An 18,730-nucleotide genomic window follows, 5' to 3' on the forward strand; every position below is an offset into this window, starting at 1 on the left:
AATTTCATAAGTCATTTCAATATTTTTTTCCAAAAAATAAACTATGTGAAACATACCTTAAATTTACTTTCAAAATATTTTATAGCATATAATGGACAATATACATAAGCCTTAAAGAAACAATCATATAAATAACGATGTCATACCTACTTAAAAACTGCATAATACCACACTCCTAGATCCTCTCTGAATGCTCTAAAATAACCCTTCAAAAGAAATACATTTTTAAAAATTACAGATTTTTTGACAAATAATTTAATAAAATAAAAGTTTCATTCATCTATGTAGATCATAATAAATGTTTTTTTGTTTTTTTGTTTTTTTTTTTAAAAAGACACATTTATTCAGCGTCATGATCAGACTATTACATTTAGCAATCAACAGCATGGGTGCAAAAAAAAAAATCTACATTAAAACCCTTTGTTGGAATGCTTTACACTTTCCACAGAACAGAAACTAAAATAACCTGTTATACAATTAGTCACAAATACAGTCCTCGAGTTTTTTTGCCCATACACATGAGTATTGTCTAAAACATGTCTTCTTTGTAGCAGCTAGGCCCTGCCACCACTGTGCTTGGCTGAGTTCACAAATCTGTTGTAACCTGTAGCTTCCCTGTCACTTCTCTGGCTCTCCTCTCCTGCTAAGCTTTGTTTCCTGGCAGTAATTAAAACCTTCTGCCACTGCCATAGCTGCTGCTGCTGCTGGAACCACCATAGCCACCTTGGTTTCGTGGTTTGGCGAAGTATTGGCCTCCACCACCATAAGGGCCAGAGCTTCTGCCTCCAAAATTGCCTCCTTTCATGGGTCCAAAATTTGAGGATTGATTGTTGTAATTGCCAAAATCATTATAGCTTCCACCACCTCCCAAGTTGCTTCCATCATTACCAAATCCGTTATAGCCATCCCCACTGCCACCATATCCACCACCACCTCGACTGCCACCAAAGCCACCTCGACCACTGAAGTTTCCTCCGCGACCAAAGTTGTCATTCCCACCAAAACCACCTCCACGACCACCACCAAAGTTTCCAGAACCACTTCGACCTCTTTGGCTGGATGAAGCACTAGCCATCTCTTGCTTAGAGAGCGCTTTCCTTACTTCACAGTTGTGGCCATTCACAGTATGGTATTTTTGAATGACAATCTTGTCTACAGAATCATGGTCATCAAATGTTACAAAAGCAAAACCCCTCTTTTTGCCACTGCCTCGGTCAGTCATGATCTCAATCACTTCGATTTTCCCATACTGTTCGAAATAATCGCTTAGATGATGTTCTTCAGTGTCTTCTTTAATGCCACCAACAAAAATCTTTTTCACAGTTAAGTGGGCACCAGGTCTTTGAGAATCTTCTCTTGAGACAGCCCTCTTTGGTTCCACAACTCTTCCATCCACCTTGTGTGGCCTTGCATTCATGGCTGCATCCACCTCCTCCACAGTGGCATAGGTGACAAACCCAAAGCCTCTGGAGCGCGTGGTGTTCGGATCTCTCATTACCACACAGTCCGTAAGTGTTCCCCATTGCTCAAAATGGCTCCTCAGACTCTCATCGGTTGTTTCAAAGCTCAGACCTCCGATGAAGAGCTTCCGCAGCTGTTCAGGCTCTTTGGGAGACTCTGACTTAGACATGACGGCGGTGGGAGGGGAGACTTTAACGATGCTTACTCGGCGGCGTCCACAGGCAGAAAGGATAATAAATGTTTTTAATAAGCATGAAATTATAACTCTGAAGTGTGCTAAAATGAAACCACCTGCTAAGGGTGAGAGAACAAAAATAAACATCATTTTTCCAAATAAGAGGAATTTATTACCTTTGAATCAAAGCATATGGATTTGTTCAAACTGGCAATAAAGGAATATGGAAACACAAAACATAGAATGTCATATTTTAGATTTCTAAAAGACTTCAAAGTGAAGAGTATATATTTTTTAAATGCTACATAATGCTACATAATGACAAGATGACAGGGTGTGACAAATAGCATTTTAAAAGCTCTACTCATAATGGAACTGAAAGTCTCATTTCCCTATAATTTTATATATGTCATTAATTTACAATATCTGGATACAACATATTACCAAACAGATGTTCATCAAAGACTAAATTATTTTTAATGGAACATAATATTTTGAACCTACATCTATTAATCATTTTTTCGATCTAACATTTATAGTCTCGCTAAACAATTTATCAGTTGTCGACAAAATTAAAAAAAAATAGGATAAAAAGTCGTGTTTGGAAAAGTAGATTTTCTTTGAAATTTGCAACTAAATGAAAATATTGCTGATATTTTTGAAACTTTAAATGTAATTTTATATATATCTGACCTATCAGATGATATAAAATTTTTGGAGAAAATATGACATATTTTTTTTATCTTGGTTGAAGGTATTAATAAAGATCAACTGCTTGTATTATTTGCATTGTGATATCTTAGTTAATAAACATGAATAACTGGTATAAAATATGTTTTTTTTAAAATTTTATTTATTTACTTGACAGAGATCACAGGAAGGCAGAGAGGCAGGCAGAGAGAGAGAGAGGAATGGAAGCAGGCTCCCTGCTGAGAAGAGAGCCCACTGTGGGACTCAATCCCAGGAACCTGGAATCATAACCTGAGCCGAAGGCAGGGAATTTAACCCACTGAGCCACCCAGGCACTCTAAAATATGATTTTTTAATATATAGAATTATAGTTCTTGCCAAAATATGGAACTAGCTGGAACTGAATGCCTCCTTCAAAGTCAGCTCTTTAAAAATTATGCAAGTGTAATATAGAACTATTTCGGATATGAACCAAGAACAAAGAAATGATGATAAATTCCTTAAAAGACTCAAAGTTGCTCTTGACTGGTATGTTTCAAGCTCTATTCCTGGTTTGAGGACAGTTTTTAACAGGCCTGTCACTGTAGAAATCAGCTGGATGTCTAGAGGCTATCAGAACTGTGCAAAAACCTTGAAGGGGTAAAGACTTGAAAATTCTTTAGAGAGATTAGCTCCCTAAGGCATTATTCATCCACACATTTTCCTCCAAACAATTAAGACTGATGGATGAGGGGCACCTGAGGGGCTCTCTCATCACGTGGGTGGTGGGTTAAGCCTCTGCCTTCATCTCAAGTCATGGTCTCTGGGTCCTGGAATCCAGCCCCACATCGGGCTCTGCTTTATATATGTCATTAATTTACAATATCTGGATACAACATATTACCAAACAGATGTTCATCAAAGACTAAATTATTTTTAATGGAACATAATATTTTGAACCTACAAAGCCTGCTTTCCTCCCTGCTTGCCTGCCTCTCTGCTTACTTGTAATCTCTCTCTCTCTCTCTCTCTCTGTGTGTGTCCAATAAATAAATAAAATCTTTAAAAAAAGGCTGATGGATGCTAAATTATGAAAACTGCTCCTTCCAAATGATGCTTCTTCATAAAGATTTAAGAATTTAAAATTGTAAGAATTTAAAATTGAAACTTGATTGTAGGATTTATGTTACAGAATAACATCAAGTGAAGGCAGTTATTATTAGATCTGAAGTATTTGTGATTCTGAATTCTTGGCCTCATTAGTAAATTTATTTTTAAATTCTCCCATGGAGTGGTGATTGGCCTTCAGTCTTTCACTGATGTACATCATTGGGTCAAATGAGATGTGTGTGCCCAGATCTATATATAATCTTCTTTGTATTTCACTGGAGATGGCATTTCCGAGTTTTGTTCAATTGAATTTGGACAGATGTTTTAATAGTCACTTCTAGAGTTGGCCCTGGAGAATATCTTCCTTTTTTTTTTTTCTCTTCCTGATTCTCTGAAAAACCCGCACTAATTCACATTATCACAGTGATATCACAATTCAAGTTTTTCCAAACACTATAGCGGCAAAATAGAAGGAAGCTACTCAGAATACAGTGGAAAAAAGACAGCCTCTTCAATCAATGGTGCTGGAAAAATTGGACAGCTATGTATGGAAGAATGACACTCAACCATTCTCTTATACCATACATAAAAATAAATTCGAAATGGACAAACGACCTCAACGTGAGGCAGGAATCTATCAAAATCCTAGAGGAGAACATAGGCAGTAACCTCTTGGACACTGGCCACAGCAAATTCTTTCAAGACATGTCTCCAAAGACAAAGGAAACAAAAGCAAAAATGAACTTTTGGGACTTCATCAAGATCAAAAGTTTCTGCACAGTAAAGGAAACAGTCAACAAAATGAAGAGACAACCCACGGAAAGGGAGAAGATTTTCACAAATGACATTACAGATAAAGGGCTGATATCCAAGATCTATAAAGAACTCCTCAAACTCAACACACAAAAAACAGATAATCATGTCAAAAAATGGGCAGAAGACATGAACAGACACTTCTCCAAAGAAGACATACAAATGGCAAACAGATGCATGAGAAAATGGTCATCATCAATAGCCATCAGGGAGATTCAAATCAAAAGCACATTGGGATACCACCTTACACAGTTAGAATGGCCAAAATTAACAAGGCAATAAACAACAAGTGTTGGAGAGGATGTGGAGAATGGGGAACCCTCTTACACTATGGGTGAGAATGCCAGTTGGTGCAGCTACTTTGGGATACAGTGTGGAGACTCCTTAAGAAATTAAAATTAGAGCTACCCTATGATGCTGCAATTGCACTACTGAGTATTTACCCCTAAGATACAGATGCAGTGAAAAGAAGGGACATCTGTACCTATAGCAGCAATGGCCACAGTCATTAAACTTTGGAAAGAACCAAGATGACCTTCAATGGATGAACGAATAAAGAAGATATGATCCATTTTTACAATGGAGTATTATGCTTCCTTCTGAAAGGAAGGATACCCAACTTTTGTAACAACATGGACGGGACTGGAGGAGATTTTCCTGAGTGGAATAATTCAAGCAGAGATTGTCAATTTTCATATGGTTTCACTTAATTGTGGAGCATAAAGAATAACACAGAAGACACTGGGTGATCAAGAGGAGAAGTGAGTGGGGGGAAATTGGAGGGGGAGACAGACCATGAGAGACTCTGAGAAACAAACTGAGAGTTTTGAGGGGAGGGGGCAGAGGGTTGGGTAAGCCTGTTAATGGGAGTTATGGAAGGCACATTTTGCATGGAGCACTGGGTGTGGTGCATAAACAGTGAATTTTGGAACCCTGAAAAAAATAAAATAAAAATGACAACAACTCCTTTTGCAACATGTGGTAGGAGTCCCCCAAATGATTGGAAGCAGCCTCCATTAGAGATCAATCCACTGCATGTTGAAGGTCCTCCCACTTCAAAAAGACCAAGAAATATCCAATCCCAAAACAAAGTAAGGGCCAGCTCCACCTCATGGAATACCACCTGCTCTCCCTTAGATAGTGTGCTGTTGCTTTAATAAACCTGCCTTCTGCTTTCACTTGGGCATTGATCTCTAATTCTCACGTGCCAACAATAAAAATAATGATGGTTTACCGTTACAATTCATAGAAAAGGAGGTACAGGGAAATTGAATGGAAGGGAATAACAAATAGGTCATAAGTCAATCTTCCTTGTAAAAACATTAACCTGAAAGAGCATTTCTGCCACCTCTCTCCTGTTTGATCTGATAAAGAATGACCATGATACATGAATTATAGTTCGGGATTCTGAAAAGCATAATAGCTTTATACCAACACTTGAGCTTGCTTGCATTTATTTATTTATTTATTTATTTATTTATTGCTAACAAGATAGGTCGATTGGATATGCGGTTCCTGACAACCAACCTCAGAAGAGATTCCATCTTCATGAGAAGTCAGAAAGAACCACAAACCAAACCTCAAAATGGATTCAAAGAGAAAATACTCTTAAAAAATTTCCCTTCCTGGGGCACCCAAGTGGCTCAGTGAGTTTGGCTCACTGGGCCTTTGCGTTCGATTCAGGTCATGATCCTAGGGTCCTGAGATTGAGCCCCATGTCTAGCTCTCTGCTCAGCAGAGAGCCTGCTTCCACTTCTCTCTCTGCCTACTTGTGATCTCTGTCTGTCAAATAAATAAATAAAATCTTAAAAAAAATTTTTTTGGGCACCTGGGTGGCAGAGTGAGTTAAAGCCTCTGCCTTTGGCTCAGGTCATGATTCCAGGGTCCTGGGATCGAGCCCCACATCAGGCTCACTCCTCAGCAGGAAGCCTGTTTCTTCCTCTCTCTTTGCCTGCCTCTCTTCCTACTTGTGATCTCTATCAAATAAATAAATAAAATCTTTAAAACTAAAATTTCCCTTCCTATCAGAAGCAGACCAAACCACTAACAAATTCCCCAGAAAGCTTCATCTAAAAGGTTGTACTTTCTTCAGACACCCAGCAGGACCTTCTTCTTGGGGCCTGGTATTTCTTCAATGGCCTATTCCAGAGAATAAGACACTAAACTACTGAGCGCCAAGGGCCTCAGAACCACGAAAGACATGATGAGGTGCACAATGTATGCCTCTGGTCACCAAGAGGGTATGTAAACGTTTGCTGCTTTTCTGCATTTTTCAAAGCTGAGTTTTTAGCTGGTGGCCGCTCCTTTAGGATAAATTGCTGATACCGTAAAGTAAAAGCTATTATATGATCTTTTACAAACCATTTCCTATCTTTGCAATCTCATGTGCCAAGACAGACACGGCTTATTTAAAACCCTGAAGAGAGTGCTATTGCATTTAAGTTGCCTGTAACCTTCGTAAATATTTATTCTCAGTAAACGATTTCAAACTATGCTCATTTAAGTAAGTTGGTACATAATCCCATTTCTATTAAAACATAGTGCAAGGACCAATGCCCCGCTTCCCAGAGAACCCCAAGCTCTTTTTCTAGAATGGCCATATACGTATGTATCAGGCGTCCTCTTTTCACTCCCTTTGTGGAGCACCTACCATGGAGGTCATGTAATAACCAATAATCAAAAAACAAACAAAAAACCGAAACATCCAGGTCGAAGTGATTCGCGTGTGCCATGATGCAATGGCAGACCTTGCCTGGAGACTAGGAGACTGCTTAAACAGATCGCGGGCAAGCATCTCAGCCCAGGCCTGTGCTGGGGAAGCTGGTTCCCGGCTTTGGGCACAATCAGGAAGTCAGCGAAGTGAACCGAGAGTGCAGCCAGGGTTTAGGGCAGATGATCTTTTTGCAGCCAGGCAGCAGGCGGACACCTGCTTGGGGAGCCAGGCTAGTAGGCCGCCCAGTGCTGGCGCTGGCCAGATTCGCAGGCCCCCGGGGCTTCGCCGGCGCCATTGCCCCAGGCCCGCACCTCAGGATGGACGGGGAGGTGGGCGGGGGCGGCCCGGAGAAGGGGCTTTGCTAATTACCGAAGCGGGAAGTGAGCTCGCGGAGGAAGCGGTGGAGAGTCTGAGAGGAGGTGGAGGGGCTGGCGGAGGAGGGGCGCGCAGCGCTGCGGTGCTCTGCTGCGGCCCAGTCGGCACTGCAGGACACCCGCCCTCCCGTGCTCCAGCCCAGCCCCTGAGGCCGCACTGTCCCGCTCCCGAGGCCCGCTGCCCCGCCCCGCCCCAAGGCTTCCGGGACGACCCTCTGCGAGCAGGTAAAGTGACACCGCGCTCCGCCCTCACCAGGAGCAGAAAGCGCGGTCCCCGAGCTCGCGGGGGTGTCGGGACCCAGCCTCCCGCGAACCCCGGGGTAGCGGGACCACCCCAGACGACGCGCCGCACCCGGGTCCCCACGGGGTCGGGCCTGGAACAGAGCCAGGGGAGGTGCCCCCCGCAGCGAGCGCAATAGCCCCCATTGTTTGGCACCCCCACGTGCGGGTGCCAAGGACCCCCTTCCCTCATCCCGAGCTGTGGCCCCGCCACTTTTGTTCTGGACCTGGGATCCCAGGTGGAAACTAGTCCCTCAAACCTCCCTGGCAGCAAGGAGCACAAGGAGGGATTCTCAGTGGTCCAGTCCCCCCCCCCCGCCCTGCTCTTCCTCTCTCCACATTCACATGCCTTCTGGCCTCCCTTTCCTCTCCTCGTTGTCACTTTTATTAAATGGTTTTGTTCTGCATGTTCACCTGCAGAGCGATTTCATCAATGAATATACAGGAAACTGAGTTGGAGCCCACCTGTGAGAGCCCACCTGTGGAGGCCTTTCATTAGAATGGTCTCTGGTTCTAGCATCAGTTCAGAATACTGCGTGTACCTGAGGACCGAGTCCAGATGTTTCTTTCATCTCTGACTTGAATTTGAAATCCTAATGTCACTATGACCTGGGAAGCCGAGGTCCACTGCATCTTCATCTGAAATTCCACTAGAGCTCCCATTTACCTAGTGCCAGCCTGAGTCTGTTTTCCACTACTGTCAGGGTTCTAGAAGTTCATGCACTGCCCACCACTAACAGTAGGGGCATCTCTCTGTCCAGATTTTTTACATAAGGAGGTCAGTTACAGGAGATTAGGGCCCACTCTAACCACCTCACTGTAATGTGATTGCATCTGTAAGGACTCTAGTTCCAAATAAGGTCACGTTCTGTGGTACCAGAGATAAGGACAGCAGCAAGGTTTCTGGGGGTAATGCAGGTCAGCTCTTAACAGTCCACTCTAGTCTCCCCAAAGTCGTGTCCTTCCCGTGTGCAAAATACTTTCACCCAATGCCCTCCAAAGCACTAATCATCCCAGAATCAACTCAAAATCTGAAATCTCATCTGTCCTCCTCCACTGAAAGACCCTGATCTCACCCAGACCCTGGGACCTGAGGACTGCATCCAGAAGCCACAGTCTCCTGGTAAAGCTGCCCATCAGGTCCTGACATCACCCTCATTCTTCCCAGCAGCCGAGGGCCTACAGTTCCCAGAGACAGTTTCTCAGAGGAAGTTTGAAGACCACCTCAGAGAACGTTCTTTGGGAGTGGATGAAGATGGAAGGGGGTCAGAGCCTCCTGCCATTCCCAGGGCACCCAGAACCCAGAGAGTGAGGCCTTGGGTGCTTTAGTGACAAGGCAATTCTTTGACTTTGGGACTTCAGAGTTAATTTAGTTTTCATTTGTGATTATTATATTTGAGTGGGGGCCATAGCATTTCTTTTGACCTATGGCTGTTTTCACTCCCGGTTCTGAAGAAGCCCCTAAATCCTAACCCTGTAGAGTACTCTGATAGCTCTCAGAGACATTTTGTCTCAGCATTTCTGAAGTATTCTCAGAAAGGTAGCTGGCAGATTGTAAGGGATCATTAAACTGTACTTTGTTGTTATTATTTGGCTCCTTTACGGGCTTTACCTCTTACGCTAGAAGTCTATCCTTCAGATGTAAGCAATAAGAATAGAGCCCTGCTGCCTGTTCAAATGAGTAAAAAGCCTGTATTAAGTGGATATTTTAAAAGCTAAATGAATGGCTTAATAGTTGTATATAGGGGGAAAGGGAACATATTTTCCACGGTTTAGAAGTGGAGTTCTTTTATAGAGTTCTTGTACAAGCCTACACTATTGAACAATAACAGGCAGTTGTACATTACAATTATACAAAAACGTTGGTAATTTATATCCTTTTTTTGTAATTCATGACTGGATCATTTAATTCCTTAGGAGCATTATAGCATTTCAACTTTTCATGTTCAATAAACTTATTGGGGTTGCTACCTTTTTATTCAAATGGAGAAATAGTCATGATTTCATCTAAAGAAAGTGTTATTGACTGTGTTGTTTTCTAGAAATGAGTCGCACATGCTAGTTTAAAAGTTTTGTTAAATTCCCAAGTCTGTCACCGATAAAAGCCTTTTGTAGATTAGTAACTTGATCAAAACAGAAAAGTTATGTAACACTCAATTGTTATACTATCTTTGTTTCCATCTTTCAGTGTAATAACACTCATCTTAACTCTATTTAAGACAAGTCATCGCCAGATGGCTTTCTGGCATTGAGTGTATGATATGAAATCTAGTATAACTAAAAGTTTTTGGTTTTAGTAGCCTATAAATCAATTTAGAAAAATATATGTATTTGAATATAAGGTAAAGTTTTAAATTATTTGGCAATACTACTAAACTTTTTTATTGTAAATTTTTATTTTCTAAAATTTCATTGAGCTCTTTTGCAATAAGAAACAAGTTACAAAAAATTAAGGTTTATTTACCCCAATTCAAAATTATTAGGAATATAATCATAGAGGTTGAAGTATTTCAAATATTGAACCCCAAATATTTTATTAAGTAAATTCGTGAATGCTGAGCATTCACTGTTAAAATATACTAATACTATTGATAGACTGGTAGAAGCCTAAAATCAAATATTTATTAAATATTTATATCCATATCTTTTCATGGCTTGGTAATTCATTTCTCTAGCATTAAATAAGATTCCATTGTTTGCATGTACTACCCTTTATTTGACCTTTCACCTATGGAAGGATATCTTGGTTGCTTCCAAGCTTTTGTCAGTAATGAATAAAACTACTATAGACATCTTTGTGGGTATAGATTTCATCTTCTTTGGATAAATACCAAGAACTGCTACTGCTGAATCATCTGGCAAGAATATGTTTAGTTTTGTAAGAAACTGCCAAGTTGCTTTCTATTCTTTATTCTCAATAGACATGGAAGAACATTCCTGTTGTTCCACATCCTCACCAACATTTTGTGTTCTGTTGTCAGTGTTCTGGATTCTGGGTATGTACTGGTGTCTCTTTTTTGTTTTAATTTGCATTTTCCTGATGACATATGATGTGAAGCATCTTTTTATATGCTTATTTGCCATCTGTAATATTTTCTTTTGTGAGGTATCTGCTAAGGTCTTTGGCTCATTTTTAATTAGGTTCTTCCCCCATTGTTGAGTTTTAAGGGGTCTTTGTGTCTTTTTGATTAACAGACCGTTGCCAGATGTGTATTTTGCAAATTTTTTCTCATAGTCTGTGCTTTGCCTTTTCATTCTCTTGGCATTGTTTCACAGAGTAGACATTTTTAAATTCAGTGCTTGTGCTTTTGTAGCTAAAGTTATTTCCAAAACCAAGGTCATTTAAATTTTCTTCTATATTACCTTCTACATGTTTCATGTTTAGGTTTATAATCCAATATGAGTTAATTTTTGTGAAGAGTGTATGATATCTGCCTGGATTTTTTTTATTTTATTATTTTATTATTTTATTTTATTTTTATTTTATATATTTACATTTAGCTTCACCATTACTCCAGAACCATTTGTTTAAAAAATTGTATTTTGCTCTCTTGTATTGCTTTTGCTTTTATATTAAATATAAAATATAATTGATAATATATATTCAGTTCCCTTAATCTAGTCTTTCTGTGGTATTACAATATCTTGCATACAATTATCATTATGGTAAACTTTTGAAAAAAGATTTTATTTATTTGACAGAGAGAGATCAAAAATTGGCAGAGAGACAGACAGAGAGAGAGATGAGGAGAAGCAGGCTTCCTGCTGAGCAGAGAGCCCAATATGGGACTCGATCCCAGGCCCCTGGGATCATGACCTGAGCCAAACTTATAGGCTTAACCCACTGAGCCACACAGGTGCCCCGTCGTTATGGTAAACTTTGAAGTCAGTCCTCAGTCTTTGTTCTCCTTCAACACTATGTTGACTATTTTGAGTCTTTGCCTCTCCATATAAACTTTAAAATAAGTTTGTAAATATTAAGCAAAATGAGACCTCAAGGATCAGAGAGAATGTCTAAGAAGTACTTGATACATCCCTTTGGTATGGTTTATTGAAGTGTCCACCTGTCTGAAAGCTGGGGAATCTAGATAAGGGAGGGAAAATTAGTTATGATAAAACATATCAACAAACCTCAATAAATTTTGTAAAAGTAATTGTCATGGCTCATATACAATATGACCAACAGAGGGACTATCAAAAGGAAAGCATCAGTTATGTTTATTGTGAAATTTTTTAATCAAAATAAAGCAATGAGAGGGGAAGACACAATGAGGAAATTACCATTTTTGAATCGGTAAACTTCTTACCAAATAGAATAGGTTTTATATTCTAAGTAGTATATTGAAAAGTATAACATTGGGGTGCCTGGGTGGCTCAGTGGTTTGGGCTGCTGCCTTTGGCTCGGGTCATGGTCTCAGGGTCCTGGGATCGAGCCCTGAATCGGGCTCCCTGCTCCAAAGGAAGCCTGCTTCCCTCTCTCTCTCTCTCTTTCTCTCTCTCTGCCTGCCTTTCTGCCTACTTGTGATCTCTGTCTGTCAAATAAATAAATAAAATATTAAAAAAAAGTAAAGAAAAGTAAAACATTAAAAAATAAAATTTTATTTTAAAAAAATGATGTACTTTTTAAAAAAGGTTAAAAACAGCAGAACCATTTTTCTTATAACTGGAAAATACATTGTATATATATATATATCTATCAAAAATACTTGTTGGGCGCCTGGGTGGCTCAGGGGGTTAAAGCCTCTGCCTTCGGCTCAGGTCATGATCCCAGAATCCTTGGATCAAGTCCCACATCGGGCTCTCACCTCAACAGGGAGCCTGCTTCCTCCTCTCTCTCTGCCTGACCCTGCCTACTTGTGATCTCTGTCAAAGAAATAAATAAAATCTTTTATAAAAAAATTTAAAACAATCACTTTCATGTCTGGAATCAGGAGCATATGGAAAAAAATAATATCTGAGGACAATACTTCTGCCATGTTTTGTGCCTTGTTAATATTTTTAAACAGTCAGGCAACTTTTAGCTTTATTGAAATACCTACTAAGATACCAGCAGTGCCTTTTGGAGCCCTATGAGTATAAAAATTACTTGCAAATATTCAAAATGTTTACTATGGTGTCACTATTTAGGGCCACCACCAAGTATGTTTCAGAAGTAAGCATAACTGTTACTCTTCCATAAGGCAAAAGGGCATGTTTTCAGGAGTTCCATCTGCTGTACCAGGAAGTGAATCAAGTAATGATTTTTGTCTATAAAATAATTCACTTTTCAATCTAACATTCCTCATTCCACATTATAATAATAAAAACTAGGAGGAGACTAAAACAAACAAACAACTACAACTATTACAACCAGCTTTTCCTTCAGTGGGAAAGTAAATAGAACCTTATGATTAGCCTGAAATTTATTTTTAAATATTTTTAAGATAAGCGTTTTTGTAGAAAACCATATATTTTATATAGCTAAGATAATAACAGGCACAGTTTTATTAACTTCTAAAAAGTCTACTTATTTTTATTTATTTATTAACTCATCTCTTTATGAAGTAGAAAATGATCACACCTATTGTATCTACCCAAGTTTGTATGCTTTGGTTATTTTATGTTTGCTATTTCCTTGCTTAATTTTTACAATATTTGATACATAATAGTATCTTTAAGTGCATCTACGGATTCACAGAATTTGTTTGAACTTCATAAAAATGTACCATACTTTTTGCACTGTCCTTGTTTTACTTCTCTATTAACTTTCCAAGATTTATTGACGTTTGAGGGTGTAGCTATCATTTATTTTGATTCCTCCATAATGCTATGTTTACAAATTTGTATTTATCTGTACTTTTAAAAATATCTTAATTATATACCATTTCTCATCTCGCGTAACACTCACCTTACTTCTACACTTATCAGATATTATGTAACTGAAAACCACAACTCAGCAACAAGATAGCTCCATTTTTCAAAATTAAATGGCTTACCAGAATTCTTTAATTCTATCCTTTATTTGTATTAGATGACCCTTTATTCTGGTATTTGGCATTGTTCATATGGAGGAAAGCTTATAAGTTGATATTCCATCAATAGAAGGATTTATTATGATTGATTAATTATTTTCATTTAGAATGCATAGAATATGGTTGATTTAATATTTCTTTCTTACTCTCTGCCTGGAACATAGCCACTAAAAAATTAAGTTAATTACCTAGACTTTAAACTGCATATTAATAGGATAACATACAGAACTCTTCTCAGATTGGAACACCTGGGTGGCTCAGTTAGTTAAACGCCTCAGCCTTTAGCTCAGGTCATGATCTTAGGGTCCTGGGACTCAGTTCTGCAACAGATTCCCTGCTTAGCTGGGAGTTTGCTTCTCCCTCACCCTGCTGCTCCACCTGCTTGTGGTCTCTATCACTCTCTCTTACAAAAAAATAAAATTAAAAAAATAAATTCTTCTCAGATAGCTAATATAGAATATTGTCTTTGTATTCATCTAAGGGAAAGTGCCATATAATAATGAAATTCAGACTACTTCAAATTCATTTTTTAACCAGTAAGAAAGTACTGGAAACAAGCCAAAAATGTTTTTAATGAATTAAAGAAGTAGATTGATTTTCAATATCTTAATGTTTCTAAAATTAATTGCAAGATTTTTATACTAGATATCAGTGTAAATATTCATTATACAAGGATATTCTAAAAATAACCCTAGAAAACTACTTAACATATATGATGACCAAAACGAGTTTGACAAAAGTCAGTTTGGGAAAAAGTTACAACACCTACCACCTGAAACTCTTGTTCTATAATTTAATTATTTTAATTTACAAAAATACAAAAATAATATATCAGAGTAAGTATATTGATAGCTTTGAAGGTATGCTCTGGTTGTGCACTGTTTACTATTTAAAGGGGAATCAAATATGTGATGCTTATGGTGTGACTGTATTAAAATTCAACAAGTTCAGAAGCATACGAGGAATAGAATAAAGACAAAAGATGACCCTTACTTATCCTAAAGATAGACAATGGTATATATGTGCTAGTTGGGGAGAGAATCCAGTCCGTAGATGGAGGATGTGGTAGTGGAAAAAAAAAGACACAACGTTTTGGTTGAACGTTTAGCACTATATTTAACAAAGTGAAATTGTGTGTTAATAGCCTTGAATAAAATCCAAAAACTATTTTCAATTCATTGAAGATTATTTAGGAAAAACTTGAAAAATACAACTTGATAAGGATTCCAATAAAAGATTCATAAGCAATACAACTTTCAGAATTTTTAGTATATTTTCCCTAAAGAGCCATTTGATTTAAATTAAAGAGAATTCTATTTACTTGCCACTTAAATAAGAGGAAATTATTTGGTTTTGTAATAAGTCAATAAAATAAATTAACATATCTTGAGAAGACAGATATGCACACTAAGTTAAAAATAATAGTGCTTAAGCTGTTCAGCAAACATTTGTAAAATTTCTTGCCATCAGCTAGCTCTGGAGTTCTGCTAGGTGAGTAAGGCCATTATGTTACTGATCAGAGTACTGATGCAAAGCAATCGTCCCCTTCGCATCCATTTTTTGCCCTTGATATGTCATGCTATGTTGTTTAGAGATACATAGATGGCCCTACATGAAGGCCTTTTTTTGTGAGTATATGGGTGACTGTGATTTAACTTTCAAATCAGATGGCTCCAAATTTACAATGATTCAACTTATGATATATTTGACAATGATGTGAAAGTGAAAGTGATTCAGTGAATCTGAACTTTGAACTTTGAATTTGGGTCTTTATAAAAACGGCCAGTGTCATGTGGTATGGTGCTGTCTTGTGATGCTGGGCAGGGGCAGTGAGCCACAGCTCCCAGTCAGCTAGAAGATTACAGGGGTGAACACCTGATATTCTTACAACCATTCTATATATAAACATTCTTCTTTTTTTTAGTGTAATATTTAATAAATTGCATTTGATATTTGATACTTTGTTATAAAATAGGCTTTGCTTAATATGATTTTGCCCAAATGCAGGCAAATGTAAGTGTTCTGAGTATGTTTAAATAAGCTTAAGGTAAACGATGATATTTGATAGTTTAGGGGTATTAAATGCATTTTCAATTTTTTATGGGTGTCTCTGTACATAGCCCCCTTGTAAGCTGAGGAACATCTCTATATGTATATGTAGCCTTGGTATGGCTTACATATTGGCATGAAACATCTAGAACAGTACGTGTGCCATATAATTGTCTACAACATCAAACAAGTTTCTTGAAAACTTGTGCCAAAGGGGTTATGTCTTTAAGGATTCTTATTTCAGAAGGGTTCTCTCTCTCAAACGTAAGATTTTTCAGAAGGTAAGTGAAAATCTGACCAAACTAAACATTTTTCCATTTTCCCTAGTGAGCAAAGATAGCTAAAATCTATCTGCCATTTTCAACACTGTACTCAACGACTGTAATTCTAATTTAAGAACAGATTATTTATATCAAAACCACATGTTGGCCTAATCTTACACAATATTCATAAATCTCACTCAGAGCCTTGGACACTTTTATTTGTTGAGTCTATATGGTACTACGGACATTCATCTTTTTTGACCTCATAGCTTCATGTATGACTATACTTTTGAAAATACATGCATCATAGTTCCATTGTAAAATGTATGGGTTATAAAATGTGCTATGCTATCAAAATGGTAATAAGAACATGCAAATGACCTGATGTAATGAACTGGACCAGATTGCCAGATATCACATTTCATACCAGAAAGATTCAGTGGTAAGTTTGAAAATGGCCAGCTACACTGTGACTGAATTATAACTCATTTAACTTCTTTCTTTGTGAACAGTATTATACATTAGTCAGTATTAGAGTAAATAAGTACTTTGGACAGATGTAAATATGCTGTAATAAAAATGTATTTCTTCATTCTTTTAGTCCTTTTCACTTGTAAGACTAGCCACAAATACCATGCCTCCCCCAAAATAATTTGCAATCCAAATTTATCTCTAAATGAATTTATTGCACAGAAAATATATATATATATATACACTTACAGTAGACATGTTCAAGAATAGTTACACAACAGCAGGGCCCTAAAGGTAAGCAGTATAGTTGTTTGTTTTGTTTTCTTTTTTCTTTAAAAAGAAAGAGGTTATGTGAAATATTGGAATTTTATTTCGAAGCCTAGTATTTCAAGACAGTTAACTACACTTACGGTGTCAACAGCCTCTTGTTGGCAGTATGATTTTATTGGCTCCATGGAATAACAGCAAGAATTTACTATTGCTTCTTTCTTTATGACACACACAGAAAAAAAAAATTGACACATTTGCTCAAGACCAACCAGAATCATTTTAACCTATCAAAATGGATGGGAGGCCTTCACTGCCAAAGTCACTGCTGGGTTTTCACAATTCATTGCAGACAATCTGCTGCTCCCATTATGATAAAGGAGAGAAGAGTCATAATCAGGGAAGAAAGCTAGATCAATACTTGTAATTATCATTGAATTATTTAGCCTCCTATAGGATTATTATTATTAGTGTCATTTGATAATTTTATCTCATTTTATTAAACACAACTGTGAGTAATTACCCTACCTAATATTTCTCTGTATTGGCTGACTAGCTAGCAAACATTCATGAAAATATCCATTAGCCACACATATAAAATCCTGCATTATGATGCTGTTGAATCAGAACATACCACTACCTGATCCTGTAGCTCTTTGAGGATTTGCAAATCCATTAATTCTATGTTTATTGGATTTTTCCCCTACAAGTAGAAAATTTATAATAGAGGCCATGAACATTATTAGTTTTAGCATTTTAAACCAGCAATCACACTTTGATTTTTACAACAAAAGCAGAAATATAAACACACACATTTGGATCAGTTTTCTGTTAGTCTGTCTGGACTTCAAAATCCTACTCGTCAAGACAATGCACACCAAAGTTCTGGAGTAAACAAGAAATTAGATGGCACCTGAACACTTGGTTTAATATTCTCCAAAGGACTATGCAACTTATTTCTTACATTATGACATTGTTTTACAAAGATCCACACTTTTATAATGTTAGTATTTTTAATAATCAATAAAGTCAATTAATCATGATTAAAAATCAAACTTAAAAATTTCTACTTTTTGCTTTTGCCCCCTCCATTTAGAACTTATTTATAGCCTGATAATTCAAAGGTCCCTATGTTTATGAAAATCTGGACAGAAATAGCTCTAAGATCCCATTCAGAACTTGATATTAATCTAAGTCTTTTGGCTCCATTTATCCTGAGAGCAAAGAGTAGGACAAAGGATTTGAATACTGTTAGTTTATCTGGGAGATTGTCCAAGGTAGAAAAGAATGGGAAAGTGATACAGTGAAGAAGCAACTTTGTCAAAGAGGTACATTGTTGATATAATTGTTGTGGATAGAAAATGAAGGCTTGCTTTTACTGAAAGGTCCTGAGAAACTTCTTTAAGCTGTCCTCATGAAGACCTGAAAACTGACAATTTTATCTGTGGTTCTTATTTCCACTTTACTGAGAGCTGTCCTCAGAGGACATTAACTCTCCTACAATTTTGGGTTGTGTTGGACACATTCTAAAATGAGAGATAGAGCATGAGATGCTATCAGTGTTAAGTAACTGCAATTTCCCATGGAACTATCCACCACAGGTTTGGCTATAATCAGGTGTTGGGCCTTGATATCAGCGGGATTTTGGGCAGTATCAATTTAGGTTAATCATTACATATGAAATTTCTAAAAACTTCAACTGATGAAACTTTGATTATTAATCTATAAATATAACAATAAATCTACAGTATTCAAATTATTTTCATAGAAATACACAGACAAAGCATCAATTGATTAATATTTAAATGTTACAAAATACTGAACTGAAAGAATTTGGTCATATAACAACGTGTAACAAGTAGAACGTAGGTTTAGGTTAGAACTCAGGATGCATTTGAGACTCAGTTAAGAAATTGAATGGAGGGACGCCTGGGTGGCTCAGAGGGTTAAGCCACTGTCTTCGGCTCAGGTCATGATCCCAGGGTCCTGGGACCGAGCCCCAAATCAGGCTCTCTGCTCAGCAGGGAGCCTGCTTCCTCCTCTCTCTCTCTGCCTTCCTCTCTGCCTGCTTGTCA

At 37.8% G+C, this 18,730-nt stretch overlaps 1 pseudogene across 1 annotated transcript; it reads right to left on the reverse strand.

Moving 5' to 3' along the window:
• Positions 1-393: 393 nt before the first annotated feature.
• On the reverse strand, positions 394-1,696 carry LOC309857502 (heterogeneous nuclear ribonucleoprotein A1 pseudogene; annotated as a pseudogene). Its single transcript has one exon. The product of its transcript is annotated as a heterogeneous nuclear ribonucleoprotein A1 pseudogene (transcript).
• Between the last annotated feature and the right edge of the window lie 17,034 nt (positions 1,697-18,730).

This window comes from Mustela nivalis (genome assembly GCF_964662115.1).
Source record: "Mustela nivalis genome assembly, contig: HAP1_SCAFFOLD_796, whole genome shotgun sequence".
In the NCBI taxonomy this organism is placed as follows: Eukaryota; Metazoa; Chordata; class Mammalia; order Carnivora; family Mustelidae; genus Mustela; species Mustela nivalis.